A 16,184-nucleotide genomic window follows, 5' to 3' on the forward strand; every position below is an offset into this window, starting at 1 on the left:
GAAGAGAAGGAAAAGGAGAAGGAAGATGAAGAAGGAGGAGGAGAAGGAGAAGAAAAAAAGAGGAAGAGGAGGAAGAGGAAGAGGAGGAGGAGGAAGAAAAAGAAGAAAGAAGACCAAAAATCAAAGTCTATCCAGAAAGATTTGAACAACATGTAACATCAAAGGTTCAAATTAGTAGAAGGCCTCAGTGAAAGTAAAACATTGTGACGTAGTCAAACACTGGGTCTGAACCTTGGTGAGTCACAAGCTAAAATAAGCATAGCCAAGGTATAGGTAGAACAAGACTTATGATCTACAGCAAACTTATGGTATGGAAGTTATTTCCAAAGCAATGCCCTCTGAGAACAGAGCAGGCATTGAAATGTTATTCCGAAGGCCTGTGGATATACAGGAGTGGCTTACTCCTAAGCATGCTCAGTTAAGTAGTGGACTTCTGAGTACACTCGTTCCAAGGTCAGGGAGCATACATTCAAAATATTAAAGTGTGAGACCTTGTCTCAAAAAAGAAAAGAAAGATTAAAGCAAAGATCTTGGCACTTGCATCTGTATTATGAACGTTTTGCTAAAAATGAAGTAAAAGATATTTGAATGTGCCTTGATTGAGGAGTCTGCCCCTAAAGGTGCCTACTTCTCTTTGTGGCTAACAAGTGCAGAGGATGCATTAAATTTGAGTATGAAGTCAGGAGCTAAACTCAGTTTGAACCACCAGAGCAAATAGCAGATTAAATGCATTTACAAGAGTCAGCAAAATCACGTTGCTATCGTGTGCAGGTGCTTGGTCTCTGTGTAGGTCTTTGAAAAATTGGTTGAGTAACCCCTGGAGTTTCATAACATAGGTATGAGGCCTGATGGTATCAGTAGGTTGAAGACAAAAACAGCTCTTCTAAGAAGATAGTCACAGTGAGTTTGTATGGCCTTGCAGTGTGTCTGGACCAGCTGCTGAGGCAGGTAATCTGGCAGCCTGGCCATTCTGTGAGCACCTCATCTGGAGCTTTGTAGAGACAGTGGGAGCTAATGCTGAAATCCTGACCTTACTAGTCTCCTGATGTGTTCCCACTTGTATGTGTAAAGGTACTCTTTTCCTCCAGAAGGCTTCCCCAAGAGCAGGTAATGTCCCAACAGCAAGGAATGCCCCCAAGGCAGGTAATGCCCCTACAGCAGGCCTCTGGCTTTAGACTGGTGGTTGGCAAGCTGTTCAGTGTTGATGAGAAAAAGACTCCTGTCAGTGAGCATGCACCTTTGGCCTCTGCTCTTGAAAGACCCCCAGAGTGGGGAGACCCTCACTCAAGTCTCGGGATGACGCAACCCCCCAAGAACTCACACAAGACCGTCCTTGCTGTAATTATATGAGGTTTATCGATGTAAAAGTGCACTGGGGTCGAGACTCAGATTCCCACGAGGGGCAGTGGAGTTCGACACCTGAATTTTCACAGAGCTTATAAAGGAAAAACCACAAACCAGGGGGAGCAAGAGGGAGGGAGGAGGGAATTCTAAAACCATAAACTGCCCATATAGTTAGGTCATATACTAGTCATGTGTAACACTAGGCAACACACCCAGGGCTTTTGGACATTGTGATTAAGGGCAGTGACATTTTACAGGGTCATTGGAACATTGTGGCCGGAGGCTATGGGTCGTTAGTGGCTGTTCCAGGAAACTTTTCATGCAAGAATGTTCCGGGAACCATTGTACAGCAAGGGAGGGTAAAAAGTTCATGTTCTCGCGAGACCTACTTCTTCTTTTTGGGTAGCTAGGCGGCTTATTATTAATTTTTTAATACTTCATTCCCACTTCTTCTTTTTTTGGCTCTAATCTTAGAGCCATTGTTCATCTCATTGTAACTCTTGGTACTGTTGTTGTTGGACCAGTACCTGAACAGCACTCACTCTTTCTTTTATAAAAGCCACCAGCCTATTGGAGGCATTACATGGCCCAAAAGTAAGTAGAAGCATGAGAATTATAATGGGCCCAACTAAAGTAGAGAGGAGAGTGGTTAACCATGGGGACTTATTAAACCAACTTTTAAACCATCCCTGATGCTTTCTGTCTGCCTTTTGTCTAACCTTTTTCTAAGTTTATTCATGGAGTCTTTAATTACTCCTGAATGGCAGTTCTGAATTCTCTATTGTATTGCAACAGCAGATGTCCTTGTGCTGCCCTTGCAGCACCTAGATAGCCTTAGCCCCTAAGTAATTCTCAACTCCTTTTTGTGTCTTACTAAGTCGTTAGCATCAGGATTCCAATCTGACACATTCAAACCTGCACACCAAGGTCATGACTAGCTTTTAGAACTTCTAAACTTTACAGATTTGATCCCTGAGGCACAGTCCCAAGAAGTGTTAGGAGTACTAACGATGTAGCGTTACATCATTTGTAATGGAAATCAAGCCTATCCCACACCTATTCCATCTTGATAGAACCCAGGACAAACATGACTGAATTTCCTCTAGGTCCAGCTCTCAGCCCCAACAGCTAGCACACGGCTGGTGAGGGGCTGAGAATTGACAGCAGGGTGGTCAGCAGCACCAGGTACAGTCCTTTCAGCGAGGCCAATGTCTGGGCTCAGTGTAGGCAGTCCCCGACCTGGAACTCAGGGTCTCCCATAGGCTGCTGTCAGCTGTGAGCAGATTTCTTTCTGTATCACCTGTAGGTCTTTTAGCCTGGCACACAAATCATTATTACTATGGCACTAAGACATGTTGGTTCAGTAACATCTGGCTATCACAGTCAGGGGGGCTGAGGCCCCATTTAAGATCTCAAAGGGGTAAGGCTGAATCTGAAGGGTATTTCTTGCTCTGAAGAGAGCAAGAGGGAAGGAGTATCACCCAGTCTGGCCAGTCTCCATGGTCAATTTGGTCAGGGTCTTTTTAGAGTTCTATTTATTTTTCTACCTGTCCTGAACTTTGAGGTCTGTAAATACAATGTAATTTCCTAATCGACCAAATACCTGGCCACATCCTGGCTTACCTTGGCAACGAAAAGTAGGGCTGTTGTCTGACCAGATTACCTAGGCATTCCAAATTGGGGAAAGATTTCTTCCAGTATCTTCTTGATGATTGCAGAGGCCATCTCGCTTGGTGAGGAAAGCTTCTATCTATTCCTGAAAAAGCATCTACAAGCACTAGGAGATACTTGTGATTATATTTTCTGGTTTTATCTCAGTGAAGTTCACTTCACTTTTCACTAAACTCTAGGTCTTTTGCCCTGTTTGTTTGCTAAGCATTCACTTATTGACATTTATACACTGCCTCTCTCACAAAATCTTAAAGTCTATTACATACACTTAACTACTTGGACAAACTTTTTTATCTCCTAAATGAGTCTATTTCTGTATTTGGCAAAGTGAGTCTTTTCTTTTGTTCTCTGGGGAGTATAGCTTTCCCCTCAAGTGTGTCATTGTCTTTTTTTTTTTTTCATTTAAAATTTGGGCCTTTTTTTCTGTTTTACATTCTAAGTGAGGCCATCCTTAGTCCAATCCTAGTTCCCAGTGGCTGTCCCTGCAGGCCTGTAACCAGGATAGGCTCCTGCATAGCCATTTCCCCGAACTTTATCTGCTTTGTTACTGCCCCATGTCACTGAATCTCTTCCCTCCTGTTTTCCTGGGCAATGAATAGTACTTCACAGTTGTTGGCTTCACCAGGGCATCCAAGAGATGGCAAAGGCATCTGGTGCTGATGTGCTGGGGGGTGTAGAAGTTCAGCCATCCCAGATGACATCATTTTGTCCACCATGGCAGCACCCACTTATCTCTGACCTTCATTCATGAAGAGAACTGTTTCCGCTGACAAGGTCCTCGGCTTTCAGAAGGGGTCAATCAGCCAGTCGAGAGGTCTTTCCTCCACCCATGGGCTTCTGCCAGTACTTGACACCTGTGCTGTGGTGGCTCCAGGTCCGGACTGGGCAGCAGGACCAGATTGTCCCCACCGTGGAGAATCTAGTCCATGGCAGTAAACCAGTGGTCCCATCTTTTGGGACACTCTATTCAAAGGCAAACATCAGCCACTCTATCACAGTTTAAGTCCTGGATTGGGTGATAATTGTTAGTGCCCGGAGGAGGATATGTTCCCAAGCAGAACAGCGCTTGCCATTCATCTCCCAGCATCAGGTACTGCACTGAGACAGGTCTTAAGCTCCACATACACAGTCTGTAGATATGCATACACATGGCCTCACCCAGCCATTTGCAGCCCACATAAGTCATTTTTAGGGAGCAATTTTCTTCATGAGCAAGGGATAGGGGCAGTCAGGGATTATGAACTAGTGGGTTACCTGCCCACGCCTCCACTGTTCTTCGGCAGTCCATAAGTATTGTTCAAGGCCAGTAGCCCCTTGCACCTTGGTCTTTTTGGATATTGGCCCACTGGGGGCATAGGACAGAGCATTGGGTCCCTGTATCCACACTCCTTCTATCTCTGTACATAGCCAGCACTCCAGGACCAAGAAGCTCCAGTGGCCCTCTTGTTCTTTCTGACAGTCCCTGACCCAGTGTCCTTTTTCTTTGCATTAGGCACACTGATCTTTTAGCAATTTTCTTCTGTTGCCAGGTACTATCTTCCTAGGTTCCCTAACTACTGTGGCCAGTATATGTTCCTTTTCTCGCTCTTTTTATCTCTTTTAGCTCTAACTTCCTTTTCTTTTTTTTCCTTTTCCCAGCTTTCTCTTTTTTTACCTTTTTCTCTTTAACCTTACTTTCTCTCTGTAACTTATACTAACTCAGCAACTTAACTTAACCCCTTCAAGTTTCTGTAACATTCTCTTCATATCCTTTCCTTATCTTGGCCAGATTGGTGGGGGGTACCTTCCAACCCCTCAGAGACCCACCCTTGAGCCTGGCGGCAGACCTGAGCACTAAGAGAGCAGGCAGAAGTGAGGCCTTCATCCGTGTCGAAACATTTTTTCTGGCTCTAGTAGGATTCCGCTTTCCTCAGTGGTAAAGAAGACCTGTAACAGCTACTAACAAGCATCTCAAATGGGATGGTGAGAAACAAGAGAATCTTGAGAATAGAGGTTACTGAAGAGGGCAAACAGCATTCAGTCACACAACTAAACCAGGAGGCTCTCTTGGGACAAAAGGCCATTGTAAATATAAGCACAACTTTGTCTATGAAACAGAGAGCAGAGGGCAGCCTATCTGTTACCGGCTGTCCTCTGGACTTAGATTTTCCTTAAAGAGTACTTTCTTCAGTGTCAGCTTGGTGGCTTTGCTCAAGAGAACCAGCCCAAATGACACTAGGCTTCTCAAAAGATTAACAGACAAAAAACAGAAGTGCGACAAGAACAAAAGACAACTGGCCACCGAAGATCACCACAAAACCAAACTGATTCAGATGGAGCTTCCGTGAGCTCACCAAAACAGATGAAGGGGAGCGGATTCTACATCACTCTTCTTTCTCAACCAGAACACAAAACAAAGACCTAAGACACACAGACAAAACCACTGAAATACAGATGGCCAGGAGGGCAGGTCTTTCTCCAACCCAGGAGAATCACTGAATCCTCAAGCACCCAGATGGAATTCCCAGGCGCCCCTGGGGTCCTCCTCACCTCCTGGGACGCCTCCCAGGGCAGTGCAATCAGTGAGCCCCAGGCACGCCTTGTCAACACTCACAGCTTTCTCCTGAGAAACGAAAGCCTTCCTCTCAGCCCCGAGATGGGAGTGATCATGAAACCAGAACCCGAACTCGAGAGCAAATACAGACCCAGAGTAGCAAATACAGACCCAGAGTTTAGCCGCACAAAAACACAGACACAGACAAAGACACAGATGTTATCTCACCTAAGTGGGTCTTTGGACGAGGGTGGTCACCCATCCCGGACGAGCCCCCAATGAAAGACCCCAGAGGGGGAGACCTCACTCAAGTCTCGGATGACGCAAACCCCCCAAGAACTCACACAAGACCGTCCTTGCTGTAATTACATGAGGTTTATCGACAGTAACCAGTGCACTGGGGTCGAGACTCAGATCCCACGCAGGGGCAGGAGTTCACCACCTGAATTTTCACAGAGCTTATAAAGGAAAAAACCACAAACCAGGGGGGAGCAAGAGGAGGGAGGAGGGGAATTTAAACCATAAACTGCCCATATAGTTAGGTCATATACCAGTCATGTAACACTAGGCAACACACCCAGGGCTTTTGTGACATTGTGATTAAGGGCAGTGACATTTTACAGGGGTCAATTGTGGCTTGAGGCTATGGGGTCATTGTGGCTGTTCCAGGAAACTTTTCATGCAAGAATGTTCCGGGAACCATTGTACAGCAAGGGAGGGGTAAAAAGTTCATGTTCTCGAAGACCCTACTTCTTCTTTTTGGGTAGCTAGGCGGCTTATTATTAATTTTTAATACTTCACTCTGACAGGCTATGATGGTTAATTTATGTGTACACTCGGCTAGGACATTAACATTGTCCTGATTTATAGGAAGGTGGTTTTGGGGTGAGGTTAACACTTAAATCTGTAATTTTGTTTTTACATTTTATTTGTTTTAAAGACACCTCTCCCTGTATAGCTTTTCCCACCTCAGCCTCCCGGCTGGGATTATAGGCATATACCACTCCATTTAGCTTTGATTTAATTACAATTTTAATTGCTATTGCCTTGCTCAATGTATCACTGTGAAGAGGTACCATGACCACAGCAACTCTTTTTTCTTTTTTCTTTTTTCCCCGGAGCTGGGGACTGAACCCAGGGCCTTGCGCTTGCTAGGCAAGTGCTCTACCACTGAGCTAAATCCCCAACCCCCACAGCAACTCTTATAAAGGAAACTATTTCACTGGGGCTGGCTTACAGTTCAGAGGTTTAGACCATTGTCATCATGGCAGGAAGCATGGCAGCGTGCAGGCAGTCATGAATTAGCTTGAGAGTTCTACATCCTGATCCACAGGCGCTAGGAGAGAGAAACCAGACTTGGCTTCAGCATTCGAAACCTCAAAGCCCATCGGCAATGACAGCGCTGAGGCCACACCTCCTGATAGTGCCACTCCCTGGTAACCTAGCATTCAAATGTATGAGTCCATGGGAACCATTCTTATTCAAACTACCATAGAGCTCAATCAGATAAGTCTGGGTTCTGGACTGCTATGGAAAAGAATTTCAGAATGCTGTAAAGCCTGGAAGTTTATTAACATTAAACGAAAGGGAAAAGGATTCAGTTCTGCAGTTGGAATGCTAGTCTGGCCGGCCCAGAGGGCTGGGTTTGACCCAGGAATTAACATACATAGGTGCGTTGTAGCATACAGTGCGATTCAAGCACCCTAGTGGATCAGGAGAATCCAATTCAGGCTCATCCTCATCTGCCTAGAAGTCAAGGCCTGACTGAGTCCGAACTGTCCAACCGTTAGTCACCTGTGGGATTCCCCTGGCAGCCAGTCTCCATTCTCGGGGCTTGCTTGCAGTTACCTCTTAAACAAAACCAGATGTGGCTGGATAACAAAGACTCCACTCCTTTGCTTTATTCTGTTTTGCATTTTGTTATTGTTTGAGGCCAAGGGTCCTTGTAGCCCCCAGCTGCCTCTACCTCCAAATCCTTGTTTCTCTGCCTCTCTGCTGGGATTATAAGTCTGTGCTACATGTCTCCAGCAGTGTTCACTTCGCATTTATTACTCTTACCATTTGGAAGAATGAGGAAAATAAAACAAGGGTTCAGGCGCCCTGGCCATGAAGACTAAAATGTTGCTTTTGCAAAGACCTGAGTACTTCCCAGCACTCACATTGGATGGTTCCCAACTGTCCGTAACTCCAACTCTAGGACAATCTGACATCTCTGGCCTCCACAGGCACTGAAAACCCTGCACATAGCTACCCACAGACCCACATCCAAACATATAATTTAAAATGATAAAAATAATTCTATTGGGGAACCCAGAAAGACCCTGCCTCAAAGAGATAAAGTGGAGAGTGATAATAGGTAGAGTCAGATACCTGTTGCCTTCCTCTGGCCTCTAGATACCCACGTAGATGTGTGCAGATCACACTTCTGTTGGTGCTAGGTTTTGAATTCAGGTCTTGATTATGGTCTACCCTGAGCTACACCCCGTGCCCTTTCTATGACTTCCACAGCTTTATTGTCATGATTCTAGATTTAAAGTTTGCAAGAGGCTGGGTATGTGGTGCATTTAGTGCCAGCACTTGGGAGGCAGAGACAGGCAGAGTTCTGTGAGTTAATGTTGGCCTAATGTACATAGTGAGATCCCGTCTCAAAACAGAATTTGTATGACTCACACACAGACTTCCCTACAGTGAAAGTCTTTCATTTGGGGGCTCGTCCGGGATCGGTGACCACCCTGGTCTCCGAAGGCCCACTTGGAGGTGAGATAGCGTCTGTGTCTTTGTCTTGTGTGTTTTGTGCTGGCTAAACTCTGGGTCTGTATTTGCTGTGAGTTCTGGTTTTGTAGTTGCTCTCGTCTCAGATAGAGTCGGAGGCTCGAGTCTCAGGAGAGACGGTGGGTGTGAGTGGTAGACGTGCCAGGGACTCACTGACTGCGCTGTCCTGGGAGACGTCCCAGGAGGTGAGAAGGGACCCCAGGGACCCCAGGGACGCCTGGGAGATTCCCATGTGGGTGCCAGTAAGGATTCGGTGATTCTCCTGGATTGGAGAAAAGACCCACCCTTCTGTCCGTCTGTATTTCTAGAGTGGTCTTTGTCTGTGTGTCTTAGGTCTTTGTTTTGTGTTACCATTGGTATTCTGGAAGGCTAGAGCACACAACTTGTCAGTCGAGATTAAGAAGGGACCGTGGCAGACTTTTTGCTCCTTGGAGTGGCCGACATTTGATGTCGGCTGGCCTCCAGAGGGCACCTTTGACTTAACCATTATTTTTGATCTGCTCTCCTTCATCTGTCTTTGGTGTCCCCTTGGGAAGGAGGAGTGAAGTGGAATCCGCTCCCCTTCTTCTGTCTGTGGTTGAGAAGGAAGAGTGATGTGGAATCCGCTCTCCTTCTTCTGTCTTTGGTGAGCTCACAAAAGCTCCCATCTGAATCAGTCAGTTTTGTGGTGATCTCGCGGTGGCCGCTTGTTTTTTCTTTTTGTGCGCACTTTTGGTTTTGTTTTGTTTTGTTTTGTTTTGTTTGTCTGTTAATCTTTTGATTGTCTTTCTGTGTGACTGAATGCTATTTGTCCTCTTCAGCGGACCTCTATTTTCTGGACTCTCTTGTTTTCTCACCATCCCACTTGAGATGCTTGTTAGTAGCTGTTACAGGAAATACAGAATCCTACTAGGGGCCAGAAAAAATGTTCCAGACATGGATAGAAGGCCCTCACTTCTGCCTGTTGACTTCAATACGCCTGAAGGTAGGGAGTGCCAGGTCTACCGTCAGACTCCAATGGTGGGTCCCTGAGGGGCTGAAAAAACGCCCCACCAATTTGGCTAAAGTAAGGAAAAGATATGAAGAAAAACTTGCAGAAACTTGAAGGGTTAAGCTAAGTCGCTGAGAGAGTTAGTGTAAGTTGCAGAGAAAGTAAGGTTGAAGTGTGGATCAGGGTCTGTGCACAAAAGTGGACAGCACCTGGTAGCTGTAAGAGGCAGACAGAGAGACTGAGAAAAAAAAAGAAAGAAAGAAGACAAAAAGAGCAGAAAGCTAGGGAAGAAGAGAGACAGAAAGAAGAGGAAGCTAAAGAACTAAGGAGAGATAAAAGACAGAGACAGAAGCACATGAGGGATGGTTCGAGAGCTGGTTTAGTAGATCTCCTTGGATGACTCCTCTGATATCTTCCCTTATGGGACTCTTCTTAGTTTTGCTTCTGCTTCTGATTATAGGTCCTTGTGTGTTAAATAAACTAGTTACCTTCATTAGAGAAAGAATGAGTGCTGTTCAGATTCTGATGCTACGCCAGCAGTATCATGCTTTAGGAGGACAAGAAGACCAATATTATAAAGATACTAAAATTTAGTTCTGTGATTAGAACTAGCCACTGGAAGTGGTGAATGAAAGAATAAAAAATGCAGCTAAGAAGTCAGAAGTTTAAAAATGCTATCTCACCCCTAAGAAGCCCTAAATACTTCAAATTCCAGACCCTGCCCTCTACCTGTAAGTAGGTAAAAGGTCACATTTCTTGAGCCTGCTCTCCCAGGAACTAGATAAAAGGACTTAAGATAAGGCCCTTAGATATTCCATTTCTGACCTAGTAAAGATAATAGAAAGCTTTTCCCAGGAACTAGCTGACCATAAAGTTAGATTAAAATCTTAGAGAACAACCTTGAGAAGCAGGAAGCTTCTCCTAGGAACTATCGCACCATAAAGTTAAGCAATCTTGAGAGACAGGAAACTTCTCCTTGTGATTTTTCATATGACACCATCCCTGCCATCTTGGGTTGTAGCTTCTTCCTTTAAATACCCCTTCTCCCAGCTACTGGTCGTAGAACTCCACTGTCCCTGCATGGGATATGAGTCTCGACCCCAGTGCACTGGTTCCTATCAATAAACCTCGTATAAATTACAGCAAGGACAGTCTTACATGAGTTCTTGGGGGGTCGCGTCATCCCGAGACTTGAATGAGGGTCTCCCCGCTCCAGGGGTCTTTCAACAGTACTTATCAAATTAGGCCTCAGGAGTTGTGGCGGGCAAGCCACATATCCTACAGCAGATGCCGTGCTTGGTTTGTAAGGCTGATCTAGGAGTGACACCCCATGCCCCAAACACACACAAGAACTGAAGAACTGAGATGCTGTATTATGGATACTGTGCTATGCTTAGAAGGTAAGGGCAGGTCTTGTCTGCTAGGTAGGAGAACACCCCCCCCACTCCCCCTCGCCCCACCACCGCCTAGTGTTTCCTCTCCCACTAGACCTCAGTTCACACTGGGAAAATGTCTGGGCTTTGTTCATCCTATAGGAAGGAAGCAGGAGGGCAAAGACCTAGGCTCTGGTATGGCTCTCAGTGTCTAAAGGGACAAGGAGCCTTCCAGAACCCGGCCTGCGGTTTACTGTGCTCACTAGTCTGTCATTGTGTGCTTGTGTCATATGAGTGTCTTTAGACGGGCAGCGGCAGTCAGTTGATAGGTAAATTCTTTGTGTATGAAAAATGCACAGAACTAGATAGACAAGGAGTGTGGCCACATGATCCTGGGAACGGGAAGGCAGATCTCAGACCAGCTGACTACATACAGTCTTGATTATCTTGATGAAAGCATTTGCCCAAGTCTTTGTTTTGTGCCCAGAGTGTGGAAAATTCTCTTTCCTTTCCCACCACAGTGCCCAGCCGTTTCTGCAAATGGAGACTCTTCATTTAGGGATTTTGTTCAGAAGAGGGAAAAGGAGTTCGCTGAGGATTGTGCCGTCTAAAAGGCTCAGCAGTGATTGGACCAGGTGTGGTGATGATGGCACACGCATGTCTGTAATTTCAACACTCAGGAGAGGCAAGGGAATCACAAGTTCAGGGCCAGTCAGGGCTACCCAGCTAGGTCTTGTCTCAAAACCCAGAAAAGAAGACAATATAAAAAATATCACCTGCTGCTATTCAGCTCCATATCTGTGGAGTCCTCTGCCTTCTAAGGTTGCTTTGGAAGGTTACTTGTATCCTATTTGTGTTCAAATTTCCACCTGCATAGCCAGAGAGCTTCATTACTGCTTTCCTGGGATGTTCCTAGTACTGTAGGCTTTGCGTATAATAATTAACTTAACATTGAAAAGGGGGTTGAAGACTATAGAGTGGCTCATGGGTAGAGTACTTGTTTACATGAGGGAAGCGTTGGAGTTCCATTCTTAAACACTACAAAAGCAATCTCCAAACAAAGGCTAAATACTTTCTGTAGGTAGATGGACAGATTCCAGAGAAAGGCCAACAGTGATGCGAGGGTTTAGGGATCCTGCTGCCGTTCTCTAGCTGGTGAAGGGAAAGTGATTCTCTCGTGCGTGCAGACACGGCTGCTGTGAGTTCGTGCATCCAGCAGCCCTTTCATGTCCAGCAAATAATGTTTCAGTGCAGACCACTTGAACTTAAGCTCCTTCTGCTCCCTCTCCTGATGGTCTTTGAGCCTTGGAGGAAGTGGATGTGACTTAGATAATGAGAGCTGAGCGCCCTGAAAGATGAGAATTTAGGGGGCCGCTTACTGTATGTTGAGTACCATGAAAGCCAGAGGCATGCATCGACCAATTGGTACCAGCCTGATTCTCCATGTCCTATAACTCAAGGGTGTGGTGTCTTCAGCAATAAGTATTAGTCAGGTGGTGTGTGTGTGTGTGTGTGTGTGTGTGTGTGTGTGTGTGTGTGTGTGTAACAAAGCGCAATGGCCTGGAGTATTTGGGAGGTAGATCTATGAGACCCCTCTGAATCCATTTATGATATTAACAACACCATAGTTTTCATTTGTATACTGTTCAGAGCACCGCAATGGACTCTTGCATGCATTCCTTGCCGGTGTCATTCCCTTGTCCAGGATGTTCTAATTGCCCCTTAGTCACTTTGTGGTGCTTGTAGCTGTCATATGGACTATTTCAGGATCATAGTGTATTCCAGTGACTTACTTTATTGGCTGGCCCCAAAGCACGGGGCAATGCTGGCGATTTTCATTTCAAATAGAGGCTGTACAGAGCTTCCTTTACACAAACAGTGAACACTCTTGACCTAAGGAAAGAAGAGTAGAGTGGGGCTGCTGATGTGTACAAAGTAAGATATTTTAGAGAGGCACCATAACCACTAGAGCGTGTTCCTTGTTAATATCAAGTAACAATATTATATTTTCATTTATAAGTTAAGCACACAGATACATATTTATAAATATTTTTGAAATGACATAGTGCATATTGGTTGACAGTTTCTTATCACAAGCGCATAGAATCATAAGTGTTTTTAGATTTTGGAGTTTGGAGTATTCGCATAGACCTGACTATTCCAACAGCTCTCTTTCGGAAAAAAAAGAAAAGAGAAGAAAGGAAAAGGAAGGAAGGAAGGAAGGAAGAAAATGTCAGATGAGAGGTGCTCAACTCATGTAGAGTTTATTTTAAGGCATCTGTTGAGAAGTTTGGAGAAGCTCACGCTTGGGTAAGGCCGGGAATACACTATGTACACAGTACATAATGAAAAAGAATTGCTATGCCTGGACCTTAGCACTCAGTGTTTCCCTAGGCGGCTGGGTTCTAGCTGGACTCTGTGTGCTTTCACATTTGTTAATAAGCCTTGCCCGGACAGGACTTATGGCTTCCTTCTCACTATGGAAACTCTATAAAGTAATATGTTGGCTCAAGTGTAGTGCAAATAAAGCGTAAGGAGATTAAAAGGAAGAAGCAATGGGCTGTGAACCAGCTAGTTGTTAGCAGCTGCTGTGATTAGCGCTGTCTAAGGACCTGCTAGTTACCCTGCAATGTGTTTCTGTCACTTAAGAGATAGTGAAATTTGGATAGAAATTCAGTATTAATTCATTTAATTAAGCAAAGAATGGGGGAGCAGACGTCAGACTCTAACTGGTGATTTTTAATATAGTTTTTCAATGGTTAGCTTTAGTGTTCTGGAATTGTCTCCTTTTGACATTTTATTTCCTGTTCTGGGACACTAACTCTGCCTGTTTTGGGTGTTTTTTCCTCATCAATATCAGTATTTTTCCCTCTTAATTCTTTTCATGTCCATTTGTCCAGTCTTACTCAGCCACATTTTTGATCCGGGCTTTGCTATTGTTGATTCCGAGATAACCTTTGAGGGGTGAGTTTTTGTTTTGACCACGTCATGTTTCAGTGCATAGATACATTGTTTCATAGGTTAAGCATTCCAAATCCCAAGTTACTTTTTTTTTTGTTCTCCCTCCTTCTCAATATGCTGTACCTTGAACTTGTGATCCTTCTGCGTCTGCCTTCCGAGTCTGGAATTACAGGACTGTACCTCACACTCAGCCTGTGTATGTGTGAGTTTGCTGTCCAGTGCAGGCCAGAGATGTGGTTGTATTTTCCTCTGTCTCTCGGTTTTCCTTCTTGTCTGTGCTCAGTTAAATCCTTTGTGGTTCTTGATGTTTGGAATGGGGTGGGGTGGTTTTCCTTTATGAACTTTAATCCTGTGGAAGATGCTGTGTGGTTTTGCATATTTCCTGACCCATCTTCCTGCCTGGTTTTCAGGGGAGCACCAACCCCTGGGACTGCCAAGAGTGGGCTAAGGGAATGCTTTGAAGGCGTTTTTGAGTGTGTCCTTGGGTGAGAAGGATCACACTGAAGTGTGTGTGCTTGTGAGCATCTTCTGTGAGAACCTGGGAAGTGCCTTTCCATGGCCTCAGGTGGTAGGACTCAGTGGGTGACTGTCCCTTACTACCCCTTGCTTGTAAGTGGCACTTGAGACATTTTCTAACTTTACTGCCCAGAGTATTGCTTTCCTTTTCATTCATTCATTCGTTCATTCATTCATTCATTGGCTGTTTTCTTATTCATTTACTTACTTACTTGAGGCAAGGACTTTCCATGCAACTCTGGCTGTCCTTGACCTTGGCAGTGTAGATCAGGTTGGGCTCCAACTCACTGTGATCCACCTGCCTCTGCCTCCTGAGTTCTAGGATTAAAGTGCTCCCATGCCCTGCTTAGCATATGGGAGCCCTGGGTTTGATCTGATAATGTACAAGAAGGGAGCTGGAGAGGGAGCGAGTGCAGGGAGAGTGTTCATCCACTCGTGCATCTAGCAACGCAGTCAAGAACAGTGCATCCATCACCCTGATAAGCACACCCACACCTTTTAGTTGTTAACCCCCCCCCACTGTCCCCCAATAGCCTTTGGAAGCTGTCAGTCTGTGTAGTCCTCTGCCCTCCCTAGGCTTTGTTTGTAATAGGGATTAAATCTACTGCCTCATACTTGTAGGTCGAGCGCTCTATCCCCGAGCCGTATCCTGAGCTTTTTGAATTTAGTGTGAGTATGAATGTCATGTATAAGGATATCGCATTTGTGCCCGGTGCTTGCAGGAGCCAGAAGAGGGCAGCAGATTCCTTGGCACTGGAGTTACAGCCAGCTATGAGCCCCTGTATGGTTGCTGGGAACCGAATCCAGATCCTCTAGAAAAACATCCAGTGTTCTCAGCTGCTGAGCCATCCTTCAACCCGTGTCTGCAAGTTTTTTATCACAGTTCTTTTGTCACAGGCACTCAGTAAGTTGCCCAGACAGGTTTTAAAAGTGATGTCCTCCTGCCTCAGCCTCCCTACCAAGCAGGCCTGGTTAGGCACTACTTTTAGGCCCAGTCAGGCATTACTTTTGCTAGCACATGCTAGGATGAGAAGTAGTGGGCAGATGATTACAGCTCAGATCCCCTGTGTACAGGGCAGAGGGGAGTGCAGGTATAGGCAATTTTTAGAGACACAAGAAATGATTGATTGGAGAACTCTTTGGAGAAGCCAATTTTTAAGGGAATCCGTAGACAGTATGGCGTGGCCTGCAGTAAAGTTGCCTTGGCCCAGAGACTCAGCAACATTTCGTAGAGTGGGCCTGAGGGGAGAGGAAAAGGTTGCAACAGACGTCTACCTGGGAGCATGGCAGTCAGTGTCAGTCTACGCTGTTGGGGAGTCAGTGCCTTGTGGCTCACAGAGTGTCGGTAAGAAGGTAGAAGCATCATCTTCCTCTTTGGGGGACTCTGATCAGGTAGATAAGGGAACTTGGCTAAGAGCCATCCCGTCTTGGAATGAATGCATAGTTCTGAAGTGCCTTCCAAGATGTCTCGCATGTCGGCACCTGTTGGTGTAGTATTCATTTCCGAGTCTTGACAATGGCTCCTAGAACCTGTTGAGGCTGGTAGTACTGTGTGTGGCCACAGTCCAAGTTAAAAGCACCTCACTAAGTCCAGCACACACACCACACCTCACACCAACGAAGTCTACCTCACAGCCAGCAAAATCCAGTCTTTGCCTTGAGGGAATGATGTCTTTACTAGGGTTGCCAGCGTCTGCACTCCTGAAACCACCCTAAGAGACATTGAATCTCACTCACCAGGTCACCCAGGTGACTTCACACTTAAGTCATCCATCCCCCTGCCTCAGCCTCCCAAGGAGCTGGAACAACAGGAACACACACCATGGCCTGTTTATATTTAATACTTGGAAACATTTTTTCCTTTGTAGGCTGTTTTACCTCATGTTGGGAACAGAGCCTGTCTCAGGGCACACAGTTGGTAAGAGGCCAGCTTAGCTCACTGTGGAATCTGCTGGCCGGGGAAGCCCACTCTCAGGTGCTAGGGTGACCTGAGTCCCCTGTTAGAGGAGATCAGTTCTGTGCAGCGGAGACTCAGGAGAACAGA

The 16,184-nt window shown here is 45.6% G+C and overlaps 1 protein-coding gene across 1 annotated transcript in view; it reads left to right on the forward strand.

Moving 5' to 3' along the window:
• The window catches only part of Pygb (glycogen phosphorylase B), a 49,329-nt gene that overhangs the window by 4,056 nt on the left and 29,089 nt on the right, over positions 1 to 16,184 (forward strand). The window lies entirely within an intron of this gene.

This window comes from Rattus rattus, chromosome 5 (assembly GCF_011064425.1).
Source record: "Rattus rattus isolate New Zealand chromosome 5, Rrattus_CSIRO_v1, whole genome shotgun sequence".
In the NCBI taxonomy this organism is placed as follows: Eukaryota; Metazoa; Chordata; class Mammalia; order Rodentia; family Muridae; genus Rattus; species Rattus rattus.